Here is a 25060-nt window from a genome sequence, read left to right on the forward strand (position 1 = left end):
ATGTCTTATGTGTTTGCTAATAGCCAGGATTTTCTCATACATAACTACAGTACATTGATCAAATCATTAAATTTAACACTGATGCAATATTATTATGTAATCCACAGTCCACGTGCAAATTATTGCCTCAATAATATCCATTATAGTGTTCCCCCTATTCAGGATCCAATTCAGGATAATATATTAGATTTAGTTGTAAAATCTATTCACTCTTCATTCCGGACAGTCCATCAATCTTTCTTTTCTTTTCATGATCTGGGTCAATAATGCTCTCAATCCATCAGAGTCTTTAGAAATTATTAAAGAGAAAAGACGACCTTAGTGCCATTCCTCTGTTCCATAGTACTAATGGTAAGTGAAAGAAATTCTGACAAGTTTTAGCGGCTACTATGTGCACTGAAACCAACACCAATCTCTTAATCTGACAGTCACCACAGACACGGCTTAACCTAAGAAACCACAATCATTAACAACGCTAACAAAAAAGCCAAGTGAACAAAATTTATTTCAGGATTAACCTGTCTGTCATATTTCATGAACAATGTAAACAATTTCAAGGATAGTTCTGATTACAGTGGCTCTAAAAGTTTTGGCTCTATTATCCAAGCATACTTGATACTACTATTTGTCGTTTAGCTCACATCTAACAGTTTCTTTCTTTCTTTCTTTCCTTCTTTCTTTTCTTTTCTTTTTTTTTTTTTTTTTTTTGAGAGAGAGAGGAAGGGAGGGAGAAAGAGAGGGAAAGAAACATTAATGTGTGGTTGCCTCTCACGCACCCCTTAGTGGGGCCGTGGCCTGAAACCCAGGCATGTGCCCAGACTGGGAATCAAACCAGTGACCTTTTGGTTTGCAAGCCCGTACTCAATCCACTGAGCTACACCAGCTGGGTAACAGTTTCTAAGTGAAGTTAATGACAGGATGGAATTGTTGAGCTACCCTGAAATGACATCCCATGTTTTCATCCATTATCTATTATTTATGGCCATGAGACAGGCAGCTTTAACCAGAAGCCCCCATCTGAATTTTCACTCTCTACATCCTCATTGTAAGCTACCACTAAAGGACTATCTTAGAACAGCACAGAGAAAAATCTAACTAGTAAGATCAGTCAACTTTTCCCCATGGGTCTAGTAGCGATGATGGTCTGTGAGTAAATGTCAGGCTTATGACTTTACAGCCACCAGTTACTCGTATTTATTCCACATGTCCTAAGTACATGGAACATAAAATAATCATCACTAACATTTGAGTAATTCATTATATACCAGTCATTATACTCAGCTGAATAGTAGTCATTACTTATTTTTCATAACATGTAAGATATCTATCTCATTTCTGTTTCCTTTTGCAGATGAGGAGTAGCTTTCAGAGGTACTCATCTTGCCTACAAAGGCCAAACCTTAGTAAATAAAAGTTCCAGGGGTTTAAAACCAGGTCAGTTTACAATATTCAATGTAAGTTTCACTGGAGAATCTAGTATGTCATGGGCATTTTCTGAGCTTTGGGAATAAAATAGAAAACAGTAAGAAAAAATTGTATTCACTCATGAGGCTTATATTCTGGCAACATGAAAATTTTATATCTATATACAAACTCCATATCTACTTTCAGAAAGAGTAATTACAAAAAAAGGCATTTATCTTTTAAAAACACTTTCAAAATACATGCTTGCACATTTCTGTTTTATTCTTTAAAGATATCAATGTTGTTGGCTTAATGAACTAAAGACTATACCAGCTACATGATGGCCTCACAATTCCTTCTGTGAGAAAGGTTAATTTTACATCCATCAGTCAAATGGCCAAACTGTGACACAAAAAAAGCTCAATTATTTTGCAGACATGATGCAAAAGAGCAGTACAACCAGAATTAAAATCCATGGCCTGACCTAGGAAAAAAAAAGAAAAACATGAATGTACTGCTAAAACATATCACCTAATCGTAATCGCCTTCGATGACTTGACATTTTACCACTTCTATGACCATTTTTAAGTCTTTATTTTTCTAAATACAAAAACAGTTCTGAAATTAAGTAAGGGGGTTGGGATGGCAGTACACTTTAAAATGTGACATGTTAAGGTTTTCTTTTGTTTTTTTTTCTTAACAAGGTCAAAGGCATTATAAAACAAAGTTGGATATGTAAGGAATGGTGTGCGGTGGGTACAGCAGTGAAAAACCTATCCCTAGATCAATAGTAGGTTCTTCTTTTTTCTATAAAAAAACCTACAATAATCTAGATAAGTAAGCACACAGACTTCCTCTTCAGTATGACTACTAACTAGTATCACCTACTTTCAAACTTACCATACTCTTCGAAGGAGCTAGTTCCTACTGCTCTTCAGATTTTTTTTGTTTTGCTTTGTTTTAGTGTGCGATTCCTTTTTTTTTTCTTTTATCTCTTCAATATTTTTTTATTCCCATTCCCCATACTCTCCCTTTGGCAACAATTAGCTTGCTCTCCATATCGATGTGTCTGTTTATATTTTGTTTTACTTACTCATTAGTTCCTTAGAGTCTACATATAAGTAGTATTACATAGTACTTGTCTTTCTCTGACTTATTTCACTTAGCATAATACCTTCTAGGGTCCATCTGTGTTGTCACAAATGACAACATTTCATTCTTTTTTATTGCTATTCCATTATATATGTGAATGGGGGGCAAAAGTAGTTTAACACTTTCGAGTATGCAAAACAAGAGTTCATTCTTGTATTATCTACTACTTTGTTATTTGCAGAAGAACACTGTAAACCTACTTTTGCCAGCCCCTGTAGACAGACACACACACACACACACACACACACTCCACATCTTCATTATCAGTTCATCTGTTGATGGACATCTAGGCTATTGCCATATTTTGGCTATTAGTACTAATGCTGCAATGAACCCAGGAGGACATATATCTTGTCAAATCAGTTTGTTTGGTTTTTTGAACAGATACCCAGAGGAGAAACTGACAGATCATATAGCAGCTCTAGTTTTAATTATATGAGGAATCTCCATACTGTTTCATGGTGGTTGCAATAATTTACACTCCCACTAACAATATACAAGGATTCCTTTTTCTCCGCATCCTTGCCAGCATGTGTTACTTGTTGATTTACTTACAACAGCCATTCTTACAGGTGTGAAGTGATAACTCATGGTGGTTTTAATTTGCATTCCCCTGATGATGATGTTGAGCATCTTTTCATGTTTGTTGGTCACCCATATGTCCTCTTTGGAAAAATGTCCATTTACATCCTTTGTCCATTTTTAAATGAATTTTTTGTGTGTGATAAGTTGTATGAGCTCCTTATATTGTATATTTTGGATATTAACCCCTCATCAGATATACCATTAGTGAGTATCTTCTCCCATTCAGTAGGTTCTCTTTTTGTTTTGTTGATGGTTTCCTTTGCAGTACATAAGCTTCTCAGTTTGATGTAGTCCATTTTTTGTTTTCCTTGCCAGAAAAGATGTAGCTAAAAAGATATAGCTAAAAACAATGTCAAAGAGTTTCCTATGTTCTGTCCTGAGAGTTTTATGGGTTCAGGTTTTACATTTAAATCTTTTATCCAATTGAGTTTATTTTTAATCTATTTGAATGTATTTTTGTATATGGTATTAAGAGAGTGGTCCAATTTCTTCTTCTTCTTCTTTCTTTTTTTTTTCCATGTATCAGTCCAGTTTTCTCAGCAACACTTACTGAAGAGAGACTATTACCATACTGTATATAGTGGACTCCTTTGTCATAGGCTAATTTACCATATAACTTCTTTCTGGGCTCTCTGTTCTATTCCGTTGATCAACAGCTCTGTTTTTATACCAGTACTATAGTGTTACGATTATGGTAGCTTTATAGTATAGTAGTTTGAGATCAGAAAGCTTAATACCTCCCACTTTGTCTTTTCTCAAAATTTCTTTGGTTATTCACGGTTTTTTGTGGTCCCATATAAATTTTATTAGGACTAGTTGTTCTAATTCTGAGAAACATGCCTTTGGTATTTTAATAGGCAATGCACTGAATCTTTTCATTGCTTTAGGTAGTTGAACATTTTAATGATAATCCTTCCAATCAATTAGCAAGGTATATGCTTTTATTTATCCGTGTTCTTCAATGTCCTATAGTTTTCAGAGTAGAAGTCTTTCACTTTGGTTACATTTATTCCTAGGTATTTTATGCTTTTTGATGCAATTGTAAATAGGACTGTTTTCTTTTTTTAAAATACATTTATTGATTATGCTATTACAGTTGTCCCATTCCCCCCCCTCACTCCACTCCATCCTGTCCACCCCATCCCTCCCACATTACCCCCCTATAGTTCATGTCCGTGGGTCATACTTATAAGTTCTTTGGCTTCTACATTTCCTACACTATTCTTACCCTCCCCCTGTCTATTTTCCACCTATCATCTATGCTACTTATTCTCTGTACCTTTGCCCCCCCTCTCCTACTCCCACTCCCCTATTGACAACTACTCCTCTCCATGTGATCTCCATCTCTATGGTTCTGTTCCTGTTCTAGTTGTTTGCCTAGTTTGCTCTTGTTTTTGTTTTAGGTGTGGTCGTTAATAACTGTGAGTTTTGCTGTCATTTTTACTGTTATATTTTTTATCTTCTTTTTCTTAGGTAACTCCCTTTAACTTTTCATATAATAAGGGCTTGGTGATGATGAACTCCTTTAACTTGACCTTCTCTGAGAAGCACTTTATCTGCCCTTCCATTCTAAATGATAGCTTTGCTGGATAGAGCAATCTTGGATGTAGGTCCTTGCCTTTCATGACTTGGAATACTTCTTGCCAGCCCCTTCTTGCCTGTAAGGTCTCTTTGGAGAAATCAGCTGACAGTCTTATGGGAACCCCTTTGTAGGTAACTGTGTTCTTTTCTCTTGCTGCTTGTAAGATTCTCTCCTTCTGCTTAATCTTGGGTAATGTAATGATGATGTGCCTTGGTGTGTTCCTCCTTGGGTCCAGCTTCTTTGGGACTCTCTGAGCTTCCTGGACTTCCTGGAAGTCTATTTCCTTTGCCAGATTAGGGAAGTTTTCCTTCATTATTTGTTCAAATAAGTTTTCAATATTTTGTTCTTCCTCTTCTCCTTCTGGCACCCCTATAATACGGATGTTGGAACGTTTCAAAGTGTCCTGGAGGTTCCTAAGGCTCTCCTCATTTTTCTGAATTCTTGTTTCTTCATTCTTTTCTGGTTGGATGTTTCTTTCTTCCTTCTGGTCCACACCATTGATTTGAGTCCCAGTTTCCTTCGCATCACTATTGGTTCCCTGTACATTTTCCTTTGTTTCTCTTAGCATAGGCTTCATTTTTTCATCTGGTTTTCAAACAAATTCAACCAATTCTGTGAGCGTCTTGATAACCAGTGTTTTGAACTGTGCATCGAAAGGTTGGCTATCTCTTCCTCGCTTAGTTGTATTTTTTCTGGAGCTTTGAAGTGTTCTGTCCTTTGGGCCATTTTATTATTTTTTTTGTCTTGGCATGTCTGTTAAAGGGGCGGACGCTTAGGTGTTCACCAGGGCGGGGTAATGCTGGTCTCTGAGCTGTGATGCTGTATGTGGGGGAGGGGCCGAGAGGGAGCAATGGCGCCCACTCCACTCTCCACCGGATTTCAGTCTTTCACTCAGCTACCCACAATCAAACTGGGCCCCTCTGGTGCTGGTTCCCGAGTGGGTGGGCTTGTGCACACTCTAGGCCCCTGTGGGTCTCTCCAACGACCTCTCCTGTGAAGCTGGGAATCTCTCTTACTGCCGCCCCAACCCCCCACGGGCGTTTTTAATTAGAGGTTTGAGGCTTTATTTCCCCGTGCTGGAGCCCTGGGTTGTGCGGTCCGCTTCGCTCCCCGCTGTTTGTCCGGTGTATCTGTGCGCGAATGTGGGGCCATGGGGTGCTACCCACCACTCTGCCTGCCCCGTTCTCCACCACTCTGAGTCCGGCCCTCTCGGTTTATCTGTGCGCGAATGTGGGACCGCAGGGTCTGCTAGTGGTCAGACTGCCTGCCCCCTTCATCCCACACTCTGCCAGTCTCAGTTCCACCATTGCCACGTGAGTCCTCTCTGTCCCAGCTGCCCGTCTCAGCCCCTCCTACCGGTCTGGATGAACATTTATTTTTTATTTCCTTGGTGTCAGACTTCCTTGCTGTTCGATTTTCTGTCAGTTCTGGTTGTGCAAGGAGACGCAGTGTATCTACCTACGCCGCCATCTTGGTTCTGTCATTCAGGACTGTTTTCTTAATTTCTCCTCCTAATATGTTCGTTAACTGGTATATAGAAACACAATCGATTTCTAAACGTTGATTCTATATTTTTACCAATTACTGTAATTTTACCAGTTCACTGATTAATTCTAATTTTTTGGTGAAATCCTTAGGCTCCCTATATATAGTACCATGTCATCTGCAAATACTGGCAGTTTTTCTTCCTTCCTTTCTGATGTGGATGACTTTTATTTCCTTTCTTGTTTCACTGCGGTGGCTGGGACTCCCAATATGTTTAATTAAAGTGATAGTACGAATCCTTGTCTTGTTCCTGATTGTATTAGAAAAGCTTTCAGTTCATCACCATTGAGTGACATTACCTGTGGATTTGTCATATGTAGCTTTTATTATGTTGAGCTATGTTCCTCCTACACCCACTTTGTTGAGAGTTTTTATCATAAAAGCATGCTGAATTTTGTCAAATGCTTTTTCTGTATCTTTTGAGATGATCTATGATCTATGGTTTTTATCCTTTATTTTGTTAATGTGATGCATCATGTGGATTAATTTGCAGGTGTTGAACCATCCTTGCATTCTGTGAATGAATCCCACTTGGATAGGGTGTATAGTCCTTTTAGGTTCTGCTGAATGCAGTTTGCTAATATTTTGTTGAGAAATGATGCTTCTATGTTTATCAGGATATTGGCCTGTAACTTTCTTTTGTTTTGTAATTATCTTTGTCTGGCTTTAGTATAAGGGTAGTGCTAGCTTTGTAGAATGAGTTTGGAAGTGTGCCTTTCTCTTCAATTGTTTTGAAATACTTTTGAAAGGACATGTATTAGTTCTCTTTGAATGCTTGGTACAATTCTCGTGTGAAACCATCTGGTCCTAGATATTTAGTTTTTTAAGTAGAGCTCCAGACATCACTAGTAATTGCTTTCTTTAGATATCTCATTTCTTCCTGATTCAGTCATGGAAAGGGATATACTTCTAGAAATGTATCCTTTCTTCCAGATTGCCAAATTTGTTGGCATAAAATTGTTCTTAGTATTCTTTTATGATTCTTTGCATTTCTGTGGTGTGTCAGTTATGATTTTCATTGTCAATTATTTATTTGGGCCCTCTCTTTCTTAATGAGTTTGGCTAATGGTATGTCCATTTTGTTTATCTTTTCAAAGAATTAGCTCTTAGTCATACTGGTATTTTCTACTGTTTTCTTTGATTTCTATTCCATTTATTTCCATTCTTAACTATTTTTCCTTCTGTTTACTTTTTGGCTTTTTTTCCCTAGTTCCTTTAGGTGGAGATTTTTCTATTTAGGATTTTTCTTGTTTCTTGAGGTAGGCCTGTATAGCTATGACCTCAAACTGCTTTTGCTGCATCCCAAAAATTTTGAAAAATTGTGTTTTCATTTTGATTTGTCCCAAGATAGTTTGTTTAGTCTCCATGTATTTGGTTTTTGCAGCTGATTTCTATTTCATGCCATAGTGGTTAGAAAACATGCCTGACATGATTTCACTATTCTTGATTTTAGTGAGGTTTGAGTTGATCTAGTATGTGATCTATCCTGGAGAATGTTTCTTGTATGCTTGAAAAAAAGAAGTGTTTTCTGCAGTTTTTGGATGAAATAAATGTTCTATAAATTTCTATTACATCAGTCCGGTTTAATGTGACATTTAAGGCCATTCTTTCTGTATTAAGTTTCTATCGAAATGATCTATCCACTGATGTGAGTAGGGTATTAAAATCCCCTACTATTAATACATTACTTTGGATTTCTCCCTTTATGCTCATTAGGAGTGCCTTTATGTCCAACATAAAGGACACAGATATTTACGTAGATATTTTGTGCACAGATATTTACAATTGTTAACCTCTTCTAGAATTGACTCCTTTATAATGATTCAATATCTTTTTTTTTTTTTTTTACATTTTACGTTTATTTTGTTTTGAAGTCTATTTGTCTGGCATCAGTATCACTACCCCAGCTTTCTTTTCATTTCTACTTACCCAGAACACATTTTTCTCTCTACTTCCCGTGTTTTCATTTGAAATGTTGTGTCTTGCAAGGTGCTATAGATGAATGTTTTTTTTTAATCCATTTGCTATGGATTTTTATTGGAGCATTTAAGCCACTTACATTTAAAGTAACTATTGATCCTTATTGCCATTTTGTTCACTGTTTTTTCATTGTTTTTATAGTTCTCTGTTCCTTTCTCCTTCTCAATCTCTTGCTTTTGGTTTCCTAGTTTATTGTTTTGTTTGGGCTACTTTCTCTTTATACTTTGTATATCTTTTGTAGCTTTTTGTTTTGTGGTTAACATGAGGTTTATACCTATCATTTTATATCTACAGCAGTCAATTTAAATAAGCTGAAGGCATTTAAGGTTGAATATATTCCATAAGGTCTACATTTTGATTCCTTCCTCCATATTCTATGTTACTGTCATGTTTTAAATCTTCTTGTGTTGTGTATCTCCCAAATACTTATTGTAGTTTGATATGACATTTACTACAGGGTTTGTTTGGGGTTTTTTTGACCTTTATAGTAGGTTCTTAAATTTCTGATTCCTTGTATTCATTAAATATTTGGCTTTACCTGTGAGACATTTTCCTTTGTCATATTTTTATTCTGGTTATGGCCTTTCCTTTTCTGCTTAAAGAAGATACTTTAACATTTCTTGTAAAGCTGGTTTAATGATGGTGAATGCCTCACCCACCCCACCCCAGTAAATTCTTTACATCTCCTTCAATTGTGAATGATAATCTTACTGTATAGTCTAAATTGGAAGTTCCTTTCTTTCGGCACTTTAAACACATCTTGCCACACTCCCTTCTGAGAAATCGGCTGATAGTCATATGGGGTTTTCTTTGCAGGTAATTCATTGTTTTTCCCTTGCTTCTTTCAAGATAATCTCCTTAGCTTTAACCATTGTCATTTTAAATACAATATGTCAAGGTGTGGGTCCATTTGGGTTCCTCATATTTGGAACTATCCATGATTCCCAGACCTGGACATCTGTTTCCTTTCCCAAGTTAAGAAACTTTCCAGCCATTATTTCTTTAATAAAGTTTATGTTCTTCTCTTCCCTTCCTTCTCCCTGTGGGACTTCTACACTGTGAATGTTTGAGCACTTGACATTATCCCAGATGTCCCTTAAACTATCATTTTTTAAGAATTCTTTTTGCTCTTCTTATTGATTTCCACCAGTCTGTCTTCCAGGTCACTGATCCATTCTTCTAAATTAGCCAATTTGATATTGATTCCTTCTAATGTGTTTTTCAGTTCAATTATTGTATTCTTTAGGTGTGCTTGGTTCCTTATTATACTTTCTAATTGTCTGTTGAAGTATTCCCAAAGTTCCTCTATTTCATTCTCAAGTTTGGTGAGCATCCCTATGACCGCTCCTTTGAATTCTTAATCTGGCAAACTACTTATCTCATTCTCTTAGGGTCTTTTTCAGGAGATTTTTTTTCTTTTTTAAAGATTGTATTTATGTATTTTGGAGAGAGGGCAAGGAAGGGAGAAAGAGAGGGAGAGAAAATGCATTGTGTGATTGCCTCTCATGTGCCCCCAACTGGGGACCTGGTCCGCAACCCAGGCATGTGCCCTGACTGGGAATCAAACCAGCAACCATTTGGTTCATAGGCCAGCACTCAATCAACTGAGCCACACCAGCCAGGATTCAGGAGATTTTTCTTGTTCTTTCATTTGAGAGATAGTGTGTCTTTTCATTCTGTTTGACTATGTTTGTTATATGAATTAAACAAAATGGCTTTCTCTCCCAGACTTGAAATGTATTATGTAGAAGCAGCCTCTATATAGGTTGTGTGTGCCAGGTGGTTCTGACAGGCCAGCAGGAACCAAGCAGGTGCCTAAGGCCCGACCAAAGCAGAGTGGCTCTAGGTAGGGAGGCCACATATGTGTAGTAATACCTGTTGATCCTGCCTGCTCCCTTTGATGGGGTCAAAATGGACTTCGGCAACATGTCCAGGAATGAGCTGCAGCAACTTTGCAGACCAGAGCACCTGGACAGAACATCACCATGGAGATGGAGAGGGATATAAATAACGATGGTCACCAGCACCTTCTACCCTGGAGAATCCCCTTACCTCTCCAGCCTTCTCTATACAGTCTCGCTTGTTTGTTAACAAAAGTGCTCTTGTGTATGACCTCTGTTTGAAGCTTTCTGTACCAAGTAGTTTTGATAAGCCAGTTGGAGCCCAGCAGGCATTTAGGACACTTGGGGCACTAGCCTGAATAGAGCTCCTGCCCACCCTATGAAAGTGGAGAGTCTCATAAACAATGGCAATCACTGATTCCTCCAGCCCAGAGTGTTCCCACAGCTCTCAGAGGGACCCCTCAGCTTCCCAACTTTCTCTGTTTTGTCTCTTTCTTGTTTATTGTTCAGATGCTATTCATTCAGCCCTCAGTTGTCTTGCAGGAGTAACTGTACTCTATATATGTGTATGTTGAGTATTTGAGTTTACTCATGGGCAGGGGAGAGGGGGCGAGTTAAGCCTCCTCCTAAGTTGCCACCAACTTGGACCTTCCATAGCAAGTTTTTCAAATGAGGGGAAAGTCACCATTCAAAACGTGGCCTAAACTGAGGTTTGGAAGAACATGGTTCCTTACATCCATAAATGATTGCTGGCATGTTACAAAGGCTAGAAATTCTTCCATACCCTGAGTCATCTTCGTACTGTAGGGTTCTCTGAAAACTTCACAGCTAAAGAAATGTTAACCTATGGTAGCTAACAAGAATGCGACTGAGTGTGAAACACTGATAAAAGCCTTCCTAACTCTGAAGCCTGCTGGCTCTGTGGGGACTGTCCCAAGGGACAAGTGTTGGCATCACAAAGGTCCACCCACTCCCAGGGTTGCTTTTCTCTACTCAGAATACACAATAAGGGGTACCTACATGTCAGGGACTCTGCTGCTACTGTTAGCAGCAAGGAATAGAATCTCAGCTCTGGAGTGAGAGTTCCAGCAGGTAACCTGGCCTCCTACCAGACATTTGGGAAGGAGAGAAGGGCAACACAGAATCTGGAAATAGCTGAGCAGAAGTAAAACTTACTGCATTGGCCTCCACCCCCAGGCTGTCAGGCCCATACCTCTCAGGTGTTTCCTCTGGGTTCAATTGCCATCAAGCTGATGGCGACTGAGCACAAAGCATGCCCACCACTCTGGATGGCCCATTCCAGACAAATGGGATAGTGCAAAGCAAAAGTATTCAAAGTACCTACATAGCCTTGATTTTAACCAGCCATACCTAAATACTTAGCTATCTAGTCCTTTACAGAGAATGCTTGCCAGCTTCGGCTCTAAAGCTGAGCAACCACTGCCAATTTAGTAAGAACTGTACATACCTCATTTACCACCAGGCATTTAGTAATCAAGGATTGAAGCCCCTTGGTGAACAACAGGTTCTTTGCAACAGGAATACTATGGAAAGAAAGAACAGCAACAGCAGCAGACAGGAAGCCCTCCAGGAGACAGGTCCAATTTCCCAACTTTCTTTCTAACAAACAAGACTCTAGAAGGATCACAAATTAATTGTTCTCTGACTTATGGAAAAAAAGGAAGGAGCAGAAAATTGAAAATGAATGAATCTTTCTATCACCTGCCCCATCATTTAATTTTAACATCAAAAGATGTGACTTTACTTTCTCTCCTGAACTAGTAAGTGGGGACAGTGCTACAGCAATGATTAAGGAAGGGTTATTAGCCTTTTCGAAAAAATGAGTTCCTATGAATAGGCAATAAATAAATAAATGAATGAATAAATAAATCACAAAGATTCACAAGTGGAAGAGTAAGTAATTAAAATGGTTAACAAATGTGAAACCTTTCAGGAATCAAAGAAAACAAATCTAAAAAAGATATTTTTCACCTGTCAGTTAAGCAAGATTTTTAACCTAAGATTCCAAGATTTTCAACCTAAAGAGAAAAGAGGTAAAACACATAAATTTTAAAAGATATATTTTAGCACTGACTGGTGTGGCTCAGTGGATTGAGCACCGGTCTGCGAACCAAAAGGTCATCAGTTCAATTCCCAGTCAGGACATATGCCTGGGTTGTGAGCCAGGTCCCCAGTTGAGACATGTGAGAGGCAACTGATCAAAGTATCTCTCACACATTGATCTCTCTCTCTCCCTTTCCCTCTCTCTAAAAGTAAGTAAATAAAATCTTTTAAAAAGAGTTTAAAATATATATTTTAGAGATGTCAGTATGAACAAGGAATTTTTCTTTCCATAAAACACATATTCCATAAAATACATATTCCATAACCCCAATGGAAAAGAAGCAGTGACACTCCTAGAGCAGTAAGTGACTATAGAAACCTGTGCAATAAAGAATTAGCCTTACCCAAAAAGACATCTGGCCTTTGCACTTGGATATGGGAGAATAACTTTAGGCATCTGGAATGTTCTACCTGATAGGAGTGTCTTTGTCAGAAGGCTGTAACGACATGACTTATAGTGGGAGCTTGGGACAAGACAGTATCAATTCTGATCTCCAGAGGAAATGGAGACTAAAGACCTTAAGTCAACCTCCAAGAACAGCTAGAGACTATAAAGGTGAGCTACAGGGATGAAGCCCCAATAAAATCTCTGGATACTAAAGATTTAGGTAAGCTGCCTTAGATAGCAATACTCAATGTACTGCCACACATACTGGCCAACAGGAGTTAATACTGTCTGACTCTATGGGAGAAAATGACCAGAAGTTAAGCATTTGAAATCTTTCCAAATGCCATTCTATGCGTATCTTCCCCTTTGACTGCTTTTAATTTTAATTTATATCATTTCGCTATAATAAAGTTGCAATCCTAAGTATAGCACTTTTCTAAGTTTTTTGAGCTATTCTAGTGAATTCTTGAACATGAAGGTGGTTGTGACCTCCAAATTTCTGGTCAGGTAATCTGAAGTGAGGGTAGCCCTGGGTATCACCAAGTTGGTGACTGGTATTCAAAGTGAGAGCAGTCCTGTCAGGACTGTTCCACTAACTTTAGAGTTGACTAAAATCACAGCATACTCATGTGGTTTTTAAAAGGAACCTTTGGAGAAGTGGCTGATTCCAAAGGACTAAAGTAGAAAATGTACCAGTCACATAAGCCTGGAACATCTTAATGTGCCATAAAGCAGAAAAGATATCAAGGACTAATGAGGCCATGTCAAAAGGGCAAAGAAATCAATTTGAAGGGACTTCCACTAACTAACATGGGACAGCTTGAGCATTAAAAGAATGGTTACAAATAATTAAATAGTTTAACATCCATAAAATCAGTATATTCATAATTATACAAAAAGGGGGGAACCCTCTAGGGGTAGCTAGGGCAGCAACCTATTGTAAAAACTAAAAACAAAAACAATTAAGCACTGCTCTGGCTGATGTGGCTCAGTGGTTGAGTGCTGGCCTGCAAATCAAAGGGCCGCTGGTTCAATTCCCAGTCAGGGCACATGCCTGGGTTGCAAGCCAGGTCTCCAGTAGGCAACCACACACTGATCTTTCTCTTCCTCTTTCTCCCTCCCTTTCTCTCTCTAAAAATAAATAAATAAATAAAATCTTAAAAAATAAAACCAAACAATTAAGCATTTATCCTTTCTTTCCTACATGAACTGTACCAATACTTGATGAAGGAATGTCCTTTTTTATAGAAAAACTCCAGCTAATACCATAGACAAAATATAGATGAGCACTGTGCAATGAAACATTGGATCTAGGTATCAATAGATGTTAAGTAACTAGAAGAAATTTCACAGATAAATAAAGCTAACATGAATATACTGATAATTTGTCTCTGCTATTGTCAAAAGTATCTGTATTTCAACTAAAAGTACAGTCCATTTATAGACTATTCTTGCCCACCCCCTCACAAAAAAATTGACCCTAAATCTACATCCACCTAGAGTTACCAATTTATAATATAGGCTATAGAGAAAAAAACGTAAGCAATATAAGAAAACAATCAGATAAATTCAGAAATGAGCATTCTACAGAACTACCTAGTTTCTTTAATAAATGGCTTCAGAAATAAAAGGAGGAAGAATTTTATTAAAGGAGAAGAAAGAGGCATAATAACCAAATATAATGTGTGGACCTGTTTGACTTCTGAATCAAACCAACTTCTGTAAAAAGACATTTCTGAAATATATGTGGAAATCTAAATATGAACTAGATATTAGATTTACTGAAGAATTATTATTCCATTTTATTACACAACAATGGCATTTTAATTATGAAATAATGATTCTGAAAATTAATGTGTAAAACCATATTTGACATATTTTAAAATAGTATAGCAAAAACAGATGAAGAAAGAAGGGGAGGAAGGCTTAGTTGGGCAGGAAGACAGATAAGATCAAAAAAATACTGGTAACTATTAAACACATAGGATGGATAGATTAGGTTCACTACTACTTTTGTATGTTTGCAAATTATCATAATAAGACATTACAAAAAATTTTACCATGATTTTAATAATCACATTCAATGTTCATATAATATAGGTGGGAATCTACTATACCTCCTAGAAAGCAACTGGTATGCATGAGGTAGGTAAGCAAAAGTTTTATAAAGATGCTTCATCTTAAGGAAATAATTTAGATACAGTTAAAGTACATAACAAGATCCTTTACTACTTGTTCAATTACTTGGTTAGTCATTCATCCATTCATATGGCAAGACAGAATATGGAATAATTTTCAGTAAGGTTTATTTACCATGTTAAGTAAAAACAGTGTAAAAAGTGTAAAAAGAATGTGTAAAAAGAATGCAGGGGGAAAAATACCAGAACGGTAAAAATAATCTAGTAAAACAATTAGCTGCTGTCAGAATATACCATCTTGCTGGTTATAAGCTGGAATAAAGTGAAGGAAAAACAACTGATTTTTATAAAGGAAGAGCTTAACCGAACTGGTTTAAATTCCTGTTTTGCCGTTTGTAAGTTGAATGACTTGAGAAAAGTAACTTATACTCTCTAAGATTCAATTTTCTCATCTAAAAAGTAGAGATAAGGCCCATCAATAGACATGTAGATAAAGATATGATTCATATATATATAATGGAATTATTATTTGACCATAAAAAAATGAATTCTTAACATCTGCAACATGGATGAACTTAAAGGGTACTATGCTAAGTGAAATAAGTCAGAAAGACAAATACAGTATGATTTCACTTATATATGGAATCTAAAGAATAACATAAACCAAACAGAAGCAGACTGACAGATACAGAGAACAAACTGATGGTTGCCAAATGGCAGGGAGATTGGAGAGCTGGATGAAAAAGGGACACAGATTAAGGAGTACAAATTGGTAGTTACAACAAATACATATAGTACAGCATAGGCAATACAGTAAATAAAATTATATAACGATGTATGGCGTCACATGGGTACTAACCTATTGGGGAGAATCACTTAGTAAATTATATAAATGTCTAACCAGTAAGCTGTAGACCTAAAACTAATAAAAATATTGAATGTCAACTAAACCAATTAAAAAACCAAAAAAGTAGAGATATCTTCCTTGCAGGGCTATTGTGGGCATATCTGTTCTTCAATATACAGGACTACAGCAGTGAGAAGTGGAAGGTGGATATAACTGAAACAAGACAGGTCATGAAATGATAACTATTAAACACAAAATGATGGTTACATATGGCTCGTTATTGTATTGCTTATTTTTTGTTTTTAATTCTGTAAGTAAATATAAAAATCCAAAACCAAAACTTACAGAACAATTCCAGAGATTCCTCATCCCTACAATGGAAGTAAAATGATAGAGCTAGAAACTGATCAATAACCTATTTGTTTTGTTGTTGTTGTTGTTTAGCAATGTTAGTAGTAATTTCACAAAAGCAAGTCTATTCTAGAAAAGACTTCCATAAAGAACCATGTCTACTCCAAATCCCAACTATTAGCAATGTGTATACAAGGACAACATGCATACTATAAATTACACATCCTACCCTCCCGCCATTCATATTGGGCAAACATTTAATTTCTCTCACACTTATTGATCATCTTTTCTCATGTTGATGGACACAAGTCATTGAAACACTTTCTGAAAGCAGTCTTTCACTGTGGTTAAGACAGAGCTAAGAAATTTTCTTTTCTATACTTTCTCAGAGAATGCTCAAATGTTGTTAAATAAATCTGAACAAAGCATATCATATCAGCTCTCAGCAAACAATATTTGCAACCGACCCAACAACATGAGCAGAATACACAAATAATGTCTAACACATAGGGACTCTGTCACTACTTTGTATCCATGACAAGGTATAAATATTACACTTTACTAAATAAAAGAAACAGTAACAAGTGCAAATACAATTAAAATCACAATGCCCTATAAGTGCACATATATATACAGTAACATACAGATCAAATTTCCATTTTGCACCAACACAATCAATACAAAGTATAAAAAAATATTCAAGGCTTTCTTATTCTTAAACTACACTCAGCTTTAATTTTTCAGCAAAAATAATCATAGATATGAAAAATGAAACTCACTTTTTAGTAAAAAGTTCCCTTTAACTGTCACTCCATTGACAGGAAAGTTGACCTGGATATCACCCAAACTGCCTGCGTAGTCAAGATTCAAGGAGGTAAATGTTATGTATAAGGCTCTCAAGCCATCTTTTTAGGGATACAGACAAATACAATCTAATATGCGTAACAATATGTAAATAACAAAAAGCCAGATGTAAATGCGAATGGAGTTCCACTACTCCTGAAATATCCCCTCTGTCCTGACCAAATGGGATATATATAGATCTTCACTTTTCCATCACCCAAATCTCCTTATAAAGCTGCCTGATCAATTCTATACCTTATCTCCTACACAACTACAGTCCTTTTTTTTTTAATCTGCTTCTTTCTTGAGCTCTTATTTCTACCTGGATTACTAATTTTTAGGCAATCATGTCATACCTTAACAGAAATGTTTGTTTGGCATGGAGAAGACTTTATTTCTATCTTTATTTTTTTCATATTTCACAGATTGGACACAAGAGAAAATGAAAATAGGAATTTTTGTGTAAGCTCTGGTTAGATTCTAACTGAAAAATATGGTTTATAAAATTAATTAAATGTTGCCCCAACTGGCGTGGGTCTGTTGGTTGGGCATCGTCCCCCAAAGTGAAAGGTTGCTGGTTCAATTCCAGGTCAGGGCACATGCTTGGGTTGTGAGTTTGGTCCCCAGTTGGGGCATGTATGATATGCAACCAATTCATGTTTCCCTCCATCCCTTCCTCCCTTACCCTTCTCTAAAAATAAATAAATAATAAAATGATTTTTATAATTAATTAAATGCTCTATCTCAGTAATCTAAGTGAAAGTTGTAAAATTTTATTGAATTACATCTTTTCTAGCCAATCCATGAGCCACACAGCTTTATTATCAAGTAAAAAAAAATTCTTATCAGTACACATCTGTCTAAATTTCCATTTCTGAATCTGTAAAATGGAAATGCTACTACCTGTTTTGTATGGCTTTTGTGGAAAACAAGTAAAATAATCCATACAAAAGGGCTAACTTAGCACAATGCCTACCTTCACAGTAAAAACTCCAAAATGTTACATAGTGACAGGAAGTAACTTTGTGACTTAACAGAAAGTACTCAAGGGCATGTATTGAGTGAACAGCCTCTCATAAGCAAAAGTACTCTTAGAATACCATTAGCAGTAAATAATGACAAAGCAGAGTTCAAATAGTAACCCAGAGAGATCACATACAAGTAGTTATAGTCTCTTCATTAGCTAATGTATTCAAAGACTCTTTAATTAAAATCATCATCATCATAATCATCATCACCATCACCACCATCATGATCTCCACCTTAAACATATCTTCCTGTTCAAACTGTATGTCTCCAACTGACCTCTTTGGTTTTACCAATGGTAATCAACTTGGTTAAATATTGGTTTGGCCAAAAATTAATGGTTTTTTACTTTAATGTTTAATTTTTTGTAAGATTTCTCTAGTAGCGCTTATTTGTCTTTAATTTCATTGGAAACAATTTTGTTAGATTGTATTGTGACAGCTGACATACCAGCGTGCATTAAAAAAAAACCCATCAAAATTGGTGAATTTTTGTGTAGCCATTCTAATATTGAAGATGGAAGAAAATACACAGCATTTTTGGCATAGTACACTTTATTATTTCAAGAAAGGTAAAAACATAACTGAAATGCAAAAAAAGATTTGTGCAGTGTTTGAAGAAGGTGCTGTGACTGATCCAACGTGTCAAAAGTGGTTTGTGAAGTTTTGTACTGGAGGTTTCTCACTGGATGATGCTCCGTGGTCAGGTAGACCAGGTGATAGTGATCAAATCGAAACATTAATTGACAACAATCAACACTATACCATGAGAGAAGCAGCCAACATACTCTAAATATACAAACCAGTAACGTCATTGGTGAAAATGAAAAATGTGTCTTTTACTTTATGGAAAAAACAAAACGAAGTTTTTGGCCAACCCAATATGTCACGTGAATAGGTACTCCTTTGCCCCAGTTCTAACAGTCACTAACTATGTGACCCTCTCTTCCCCCAATTCCCATTAAGCTATCTAATTCAGTGCTTACTACTGCATACCTGAGCTCTGACAATAACCTGAGATCCTCCTGCCTGCAGACTTCATCTCAAATTCATCTTGGAAGACATCACCAAATAAAAAATCTTAGACATTATTTTTGCTTCATTTTATTTCTCCCCAGATTATAAATGGTTTGTAATATCCACTCAATTGTCTAAATTCCTTGGACTAATACTCCACTATTGCCCTTCTATGCCTGACAACATGATAAACTGATCTCCCAAGAGGAGAATTAATCTTAGTTTTTCTGTGCCTTTACTTTTGTCATTTCATTGCCTTCATTTTGTAACCAAGATTTCACAATCATTCTGATCCCTAAAGTCTTCACCAATCTAGTGGCTGTCAAAGATCTTCCCTACTAAGACCCACACTTCAAATTTCAAATAATCAAATGATAGGGTCTGCAATCGGAACATATATCAATGGCTTGCTACATTTTTTTTCCCCATGTGCCAAATGCCTTACATTCCCCAAACTGTATTATAAATGTCTAAAGGAAACTGGGCCATGCCTTACACCTCTCTTCAAAGCACCATAATACCTAACATACTACCTAAACATTGGACAATCAATAAATGAGGCCAAGACCATGGTAAGGAATAGAACAAGAACCAAAACTAAAATTAGAAAAGAAAAAAGGTTCCACAAGAATACACAGGAATACTGTCTCTATTTACAAGAATGTACAGTTTATTTACATATATTTCTATTATTTGCTATCAGAATATGATGGTCCAACATAGCTGAATTCTCTCCTCTTACATGAAACCGTTAAAATATTAAGCAAAAAGCGGCATTAGTAACTAAGCACATATTTGTTCATCCTGAAATAAAAGAAAAAATACTTAGAAGTAAAAAAAAAAAAAAAATCTGAATTTTATTTCACCTTTAACTTCTGTGACCCTGACAGCCAGGTACTTAATTTCTCTGAACACATTTCCTCATCTGAAAATTCAAATGGGAGCACTGGCTGATTCTCCCAAGCTTCTATAAAATGCCATATAGTCAGATTATATATTTAACCCAGCTCTAATTTATTTTGTGTCAGTCATCAGAGATTAAAAAAAATAAAAACTATATGCTATCTGCCTTCAAGGAGCTTAATCACATAAATGGACATTCCAATAATACATATTACAGATAGGCATGCAGAAATAATATTGTGAAGAAATGTGTAAGATGTGAAAAATGATACTTTCACATAAAATATGTATCATTCCAAAAAAAAAAAAGAAAGAAAAAGAATATGTAAAACTGAATTCCAGCTAGAACCTATGATTTACCTTCTTTGATCACATTTATCAAAACTTAAGGGGATAAGTTTAGTAAAGCACTTACTTGCTTAGAAGTTATCAGAAAGAGCCAATACTTTTATCAACTTTTAAAAGTTAGGACTGCTTATTGTGTAACATTTTCCCTTATCTCACATAATATCTATTAAATTTCATAGGTGGGTTGAATCTAAATGACCTAGAACTAAAGTTATTACATGCAATTATAAAGAACGAGCATAGATGACAACTGTTGTTGAATGAGTAAGCTAACTTTATGTGACATATAAAATATAAGCCTCGTATATAACACAGTATTACTACTTTACACCAATGCTCATTTTATATATGAGCTTTTCTTAATCTTAACAAATGAAATTATATATAGTGTGGACAAATAAGAGGCCACATACTAAACCTCACAAACTTAGGGGAGGCCTGCAGGCCTTACAAATTCAGAGGCCTAAAGTAACTACATAGAATGGTCTGAAATTACAACTTCCTAACTAAAAGGGAGTCATGATGGGTAATCATGTCCTAGGCAGTATCTTCCTTGATGAAGGTCAATCTTGACCTTAACTGAGTCTGTCAATTGTCTTTCTGCATCAAAGATAACAACATATCTTGGGACTCTAAGAGTAATCCCTTTTTTTCCGGACCCCTCTGGGCCCAATCTCCCACCAAAGCAGAGAAACCACAGAACCCCTTCATTATCTACTTGCCCAAATATCATTTCTGTGCTGTAACTGTTAACCATCTTATACCCACCAATGTAAAAGAAGTGCTTGTCTCTGTTTTACTCTTTATTCAATCCTGCTTTCATTCTCCTGCCTCCCTAATCTACCACCAATGAATTCCATGTAACCCTCTTTGCACCTGCCTCCTCCTTTGCTTTTAACATGAAATAAACTGCAAAACTGCCATTCTCTGCAGCATTTTCTCAGTCCATTGAGATTTTGCTTCCTGACAACTGTTGTCAGTTTGGCTCAAAGAAACTCATAAAAATTCTCTATAGGTTTGGACGTTTCGTACATTGACAGTACTATTACAAAAGTTAACACAATCCAATTCTAAATTAAAAGCAACAGGTTAGTAACTCAACTGACAAAAAGATGTTCTTAAAATTATTATGTGGCCCTTTGCCTGCACACTGTCTTCGGTTTTTACTCATAGAGACTAACTATTAACTACCTACTATAGAAAAACTATAGGAAAGAATACTTACCAAAACATGTTAAACATACTATAGCAGTAATTAAAACTGGGGTTCTGGCCTATTCACAGACAGGTAACATGGAACAGAACAAATCAAAACATATCTTTATATGCACACAGATACACAATAATAAAATTTCAAATTGAGGGTAAAGATAAATTGTTCAAGCAATAGTATTATGACAAGTGGCTATCCATAGCATGCAGAAAAACAAAGTCTACCTGAAATATCATTTTTACCCCTCGGAATGCAAAGTGTTCATTTAAAAAAAAAACAGCACACTGGCACAGTTTTGACAAAAATGTATCCTGGTACAACTTTTAAGGAGATTTAATGTGGCAATATGTACCAAAATTGAAAATATGCAAACTAGCAATTCTGCCCATGGATTTGTGTTAGAAGCAGGTAACAGACACAGGTACAGAGGTATATATCCATTATTTTCATTACACCACTGATTTTAACAATGAAAAATTACAAAACTATCAATAGGGGTTGGTCAAATAAATTATGATGCACCTACATATGACATTATTTAGATATTTAAAAATGTTTGTTAGATCTACACATATTGACTAGTAATGCACTCAGTAAGAAAATGTTACAGAATGTATCATGTGATTCTGTTTGAGGATTTTATTTTCATTTTATTAACTAGTGATCAGAGATGTATATGTAAACACAAGCATCAAAGAAGCCCGGCCAGTTTAACACCAATCTTTTTAACAATGGCTATCTCTGGATGTGGAACTTTCACTTTGTCTGGTCTCCTTAAAAATTACATTTGCAGCAGGGGGGATATATTTATTTCCATTTTGGAAAAGGAAATAACCCTATATTTTATGCATTACAAAAAAAATAAAGAACCGGAGCATGCTGCCCTAGAAGAGCTGATCCAACTAAGAGAACAAAACAGTGACCCCCACTGATGTCCCCATTCTAGCCCCCAATTTGATGTACCAGGGCAGATCTGCTTCCCTGGTATAGAATAGTCATTCATTTTTACTTCCCAAATTGTTATCTTTATGTACACCTAAAATAGAGAATAGTACTGTGAAAAGAACATGAAATTTGGGATTATAAAACCCATAATTCAAGTCCTGTCCCCACTACTGACCCTGAATGACCTTATCCAACAAATTATTTTGATTACAAAAAGGAAACTACCTATCTCATAAAGTTATTATGAGGAAGAAGCATCTACACATATATGGAAGAACTATGCAAACTAAAGTGCAATACAAACATCAGTTATTATTAACTAATCCAGACCTCTGTCCTGAACTCAGGACTAGTGCTTAACTGATCTAAATGTCTCCAATTAGAAATCATACTATTAACTTCAAACTCAACATATCTACATTTCAATTCACTGCTTTTCCTCTAAAACTACTCCTTAACTTTATCAGCAAAACCTGCCATTCTCTTGTTACCCAAAGTTTGTTATTTGTTTGCATACTATCCATTTTTTTCCTTTATAATCCAACCCTCGTTTTCAAATGACATAACCCTTATTTTAGAGCCTGAAAATGCTTCTTACTGTCTTTAAGTCTCCGTCCTGCTCCAACTTTTCCTGAACACTTCTACCAGTTACAACCATGGTAATCAGACTGCTTCCTCCTTAAGTATTTTCTCTAGGGCCTCACTGTTGCCCATAGGAGGCCACAAACCAATGGCCCACCATCCTCTGTTGTTTGTTTCTCTGCAGTTACCTCTCATGACCTCAGTTTAGTACCCAGATGATTTTCCTTATTTCATTATCTGCTTGCCCCTTTAAGCATATAAATTTGCCAACTCTGGCAAAAAACTGATTAACATTACAACAGCAGACTCCGGGGCAAGATTTACCCATATCTGAATCTCATCCCTCCCACGGAGGCTCAGATAACCTTTACACAACAATTCACCAACTATAAAGTGAAATATTGCCTTTTACAGTGTGGATGAGAGGGACAGAAATGATATATTTCAGATTCATTCACAATGCAAGGAATATAATAAAAGCTTTAAAAATGGTGTCAATTATAACTTTTAACTCCAACATTCAAGGACTTCATAATTAACCCCAGTTCATCTTTCTGAAAGTATCTCTAACTATTCCCCTACACAAAACCTATACTCTCACTTTACAAAGTCCTACCAAATAAAATTTCCCCATTTTTCTTCATCTGAATTTTAATCACCCAAGTAAAATTATGCAAAATGCTTGACAAACATTATTTAAATTTGGAAATATTAGTAAATAAATGGTCTTTAAAAAGTCCCAAATATCATTAAGACTTTGTCATTCTGAATTAGTCTCATTCATAAAAACTAAATTCTCTTTATAAGTATTATTGCATTGATTTGTTTTATGTCATATCATCTGATAGTTTCTGCTTAACAGAGATTCAAAAGAACCATTAAAATGAATTTAAGCCAAGTCTACTACAAAATAACTCTCCTGCCTCCAAAGTATACCAAGTAAGGATGCCAGAGCCATTTTTCCTACATTACTGTCATCAACTGGGATATGACACCCAGAGCTGTGCATAATTGTTAAGGGATAACAATATCAAGTTGTGACACTTCCTTTAAATGTGAATTTTTTTTAATTCTTAATTCTCATATAACTATCTATAGTAAAAATTCTCTTGTCCTATGCTTCATTTTATAATAGATACTAAAAGTTAAAAAAAAAACCTGAAACCAAAATTACCTACACAGCAAATGTTGAATTAGCTTCATTCTATTAAGCCAAGACTATATGCAAACACTCAGCAATTGGGAAACATTAACAATGTGGTAGCGATTTAACTAATATTTCAACAGATATTCTGGATAATTACTAACCAATTATGTCTGGAATATCTACAAACTGATAAAATAAGAATTCAAAAGAAAGCAAAATCATGGCATAAGCCTCTCAGTCAAAGCACCGTCTAAAAAAGCTGTGAAAACAGACACTAACCAATGAGAGAAAGAGTGCTTACAGCCAGTCAAGTACTGTACTTGCAAATGTTACTTAACAGAACCTCAACTTTACTAAAAGGTGGAAGAAAAGCCATCCTCTCCAGGTCCTGGACAACAGAGGTCCAGGCAAATTAGATTTATTAGATCCACAGTGAAAGAATCAGAGAAATGTGATCATTAAAATTTATATACTTTTATCTGTGACAGTAAGTACAAAATCGTCAACCTTACATTCCATAATCTGCTTCTATAATATCATCTATCCTAGCTTCTCAAAGCACTCTGCATTTGTAATGTATCTTCCTCAAACTTTCCTACAACTTTGTATACAAAGTTTACATGTAAGTGCTTCTTGTTCATTGTTCATTTTGCGAGAACTAAAACTGTGTGTCGCAGGGGCTTTATTAACATTTCATTTAAAAAAAGAATCTAGCTCCAAGTTGCTTTCCAGCCTTGCTGGATTTAATGGAACAAATCTCTGTGCCCTTTGCCCATGCAGAGTTAGCATACATTAGTTTGCTTACTATGACCCAAAAACGTGAATATTTGTAGAGCCCCCCACTACCACTACATTCTCTTATTACTATGCCCCTCCTTTGTAACCTGGTCAGGCTCAGTAACCTTTTCACTTTTCCATGTCTATGTCAAGTATCTCAAAGCCTCTGCATTTACTATACCTTCTGCCAAGAATATTCTTTCCCCAGATGGTCAGTCACACATCTAGCTTCCTTACTTCTCTTAGGTCTTAATGCAAAAATTACCATCCAGGCCTTCCCTGGCCACTGTCTAAACTTAAGATTCTGAAGTTTCAACCCTGCA

General features: G+C 36.2%; 1 protein-coding gene across 5 annotated transcripts in view; it reads right to left on the bottom strand.

Annotated features, from left to right (window-relative positions):
* The window catches only part of RB1CC1 (RB1 inducible coiled-coil 1), a 96505-nt gene that overhangs the window by 68913 nt on the left and 2532 nt on the right, over positions 1 to 25060 (bottom strand). The window contains exon 2 of one of the 5 annotated variants that reach the window (XM_024578312.3): positions 16717 to 16788. The exons of the other annotated variants lie outside the window; for them this stretch is intronic. The gene's annotated coding sequence lies outside the window, so the exon portion shown is untranslated. The remainder of the gene's footprint in view (positions 1 to 16716; positions 16789 to 25060) is intronic. 5 annotated transcript variants of the gene reach the window in all.

This window comes from Desmodus rotundus, chromosome 8, assembly GCF_022682495.2.
Source record: "Desmodus rotundus isolate HL8 chromosome 8, HLdesRot8A.1, whole genome shotgun sequence".
Taxonomy (NCBI): domain Eukaryota; kingdom Metazoa; phylum Chordata; class Mammalia; order Chiroptera; family Phyllostomidae; genus Desmodus; species Desmodus rotundus.